We start from the raw sequence: 3,053 nt of genomic DNA, 5'->3' as shown, positions 1-3,053 counted from the left end.
AGTTGGGGGAAATATGGAGTGATTGCTAATGGGAATGGGGCTCCTTTGTGAGGTGATAAAAATATTCTAAAATTGATTGTGGTGGTGGCTGCGCAACTCTGTAACTACACTAAAAAACAAAACAAATATACAATTTAAATGGGTAGATTATATGATATGTCAACTATATCTCAATAAAGCTGCTATTAAAAAATATTGATAAATTGTACCTCTTCAAAATTTATGTTTCTGCTTTTCAAAAGACATTTAAGAGAATGAAAAGACAGGGAGACAATCTTTACAAAGTATATAGCTGATAAAGGACTTCTATACAGAATATATATAAAGAGCTCTAATAACAAACAAAAAGAAAGAATAATAATAATAAATCGAGCAAAGATTTGAACAAACACTTCACCAAAAAAGATATATAGAGATGGCACATAAGCACGTGAAAAGATTCTCATCATTAGCCTCTAAGGAAATGTAAATTAAAAACATGAGATACTATCACATACCTATTAGAATGACTAGAATGCCTAAAATTAAAACAACTAACCATACTAAATGTGGGTGAGAATATGGAGGAACTAAATCAAAAGTCCTGTAACCACTTTGGAAAACAATTTGTCAATTTCTTACAAAGTTAAATATATAGTATCTCGTGATCCAGCCACTCCACCCCTACATATTTACCCTAGAGAAAATAAAATATGTCTATACAAAAACTTGTATATGAATGCTTATAGTAGTTTTATTTGTAATAACCAAAAATGAAGAAAAACTTAAATGTCCGATAGTAGATAAATAGATAAATTGTAGTTTATCCATTCAATGGAATGCTACTCAACAATAAAAAAGGGAATTAACTGCCAATACATACATCTATATGTATGAATCCCAAGAATCATTATTATCAGTGAAATAAGTGAGACTAAAAATAGTGTATACTACATGATTTCATTTATATAAAATGCTAGAAATCACAAACTAATCTACAGTGACAGAAAGCAGATTCTGTCTGCTTGCTTGGGAATGAGAAGAGAGGCAAAAAGGAAGGTCTAAAAGAGGCATAGGAAAACTTCTACGTTTTATGGATATTTTTGTCTTGATTGTGGTGATGATTTGTTTCATAGGAGTGTAATATTTCAGAACATCAAATGGTATACTTCATGTAGGTGTTTATTTCATGTCACTTACATCTCAATAAAGATGCTTAAAATTTATAAAGTATAACTTTCCTATGCTTTCCAGGGTCATTTCTATAGTTTGTTACTAGAGAAGTTTCTCTGAATGTGTAGAGCACCTAAAAATAAGGTGTATTTTGCATTTGTTTGAATCTTATTTTCCAAAATAACATTCTAAAGTATTCTTTATATAGTTCTGTATACTTCTTATAAAGTTCATTCCTATATATTTTTTGTATTATTATTATAAATGAAATCTCTTAACTATATTTTCTGACTGATTTTGGCTTATTTATAAGAAAACTTGATTTTTGCTGTAACTTTAGAATTAATAACATGGTGAAAGATTTTTCTTCATTCTTAATTATTTTTTTGACTCATTTCTTATTTGATTTGACTTACATATTGCTAAGTAATTTTTCACCAAAGACTCATGGGTAGTTTATTCCCTCAGTTATTTCATCTTTAAAATAAACTGCTTGTTGCTTTGGGGAGGTATACTGTGATATTGTTGGCAATTTTTTACTCTCTCTTTCCCAGTTATATGATTATATATCCCCATTCAAGTGACTTTGAAAGGTTTTAAGAAGAAAAGAATGATTAGCAGTATTAAACAGATCACTTCAGAGAATTGTCAGTTAAGCAGAAAAAGGAGATAGTAATTAAAATACAAGTCTGTATTTAATACATATGGGGTTCAAGATACTCATTCATTCAACATTAAATAACCATATCTATCTTCCATTTTGGGGTCCAAGGCAGGCTTCACCGAAAGTTAATGCTTGAGTTGGGTCTTTACAGAAGACGAGCCACTTGCCAGACAACAGAAGCAAAGTGTGGATTAGAAGGAAACAGCTATTCCAGGCTCAGGGCTCCAGGCACAGACATGGAAATAGTAAACAACATGGCATATTCTGCAAACCATAAGCACTTTTACAATATATATAGTTAATTCACTTAATCCTCAAGATAACTCTGTGAGAAGATATTATAACCCTTTTTTATTATGGTAGGAACACTTAACTTTAGATTTACCCTCTTACCAAAATTTTAAGTGTACAATACAGCATTGTTAACTAGACGAAAAAGGTTGTACATCAGAGCTCTAAAACTTATTTATCTTGCATAACTGAAATTTTACACACATTGCATAGCAACTCTCCATTTCCCCATCCCTGTAACCTCTGAAAAGCACCATTCTACTCTCTGTCTCAATAACTTTGACTATTTTAGATACCTCATATATAAGTGGAATCGTGCAATATTTGTCCTTTTGTGATGGCTTAGCATATCACTTAGCATAATGCCTTCAAGATTAATCCATGTTGTTGCATAAGGCAGAATTTCTTTCTTAAGTCTGTACGTATACATTCTACAGTATGTATATACCGTATTTTCTTTATCCACTCATCCATAGATGGACATTTAGATTGTTTCTATATCTTGACTATTGAGAATAATGTAGCAATGCACATGGGGTGCAAATATCTCTTCAAGATTATCATTTTAATTTTTAAAATAAATACCCAGAACTAGGAATACAGGATCTATTTTGAATTTTTTTTGAGGAATCTCCCTTCTGTGTTCCATAATGGCTGTACCATCTTACATTCTCACCAAGATTTTACAAGTCCTCCAATTTTTCCACATCTTCACCAACTCTTGTTATCTTTTGTTTTGTATTGTGAAACAATGATTACTATTGTAACAGGTGTGAGGTGACATCTCACTATAGTTTTGATTTGCATTTTCCTGATGATTAGTGGTGTTGAGCACCTTTTCAAATATCTATTGGGCAAACGTCTATTCAAGTCCTTTGCCCATTTTTAAATCAGACTATTTGTTTTCATGCTATTGGGCTTTAAGTTCCTTATATATTTTGAATAT

The 3,053-nt window shown here is 31.1% G+C and overlaps 1 pseudogene; it reads left to right on the top strand.

Annotated features, from left to right (window-relative positions):
* The first annotated feature begins 1,216 nt into the window (after positions 1 to 1,216).
* Positions 1,217 to 1,325, top strand: LOC111738977 (annotated as a pseudogene).
* The last annotated feature ends 1,728 nt before the right edge of the window (positions 1,326 to 3,053 follow it).

Source organism: Pteropus vampyrus, unplaced genomic scaffold (genome assembly GCF_000151845.1).
Source record: "Pteropus vampyrus isolate Shadow unplaced genomic scaffold, Pvam_2.0 Scaffold45, whole genome shotgun sequence".
Classification (NCBI taxonomy): Eukaryota; Metazoa; Chordata; class Mammalia; order Chiroptera; family Pteropodidae; genus Pteropus; species Pteropus vampyrus.
This window is presented reverse-complemented; position numbering and strand designations above follow the sequence as displayed.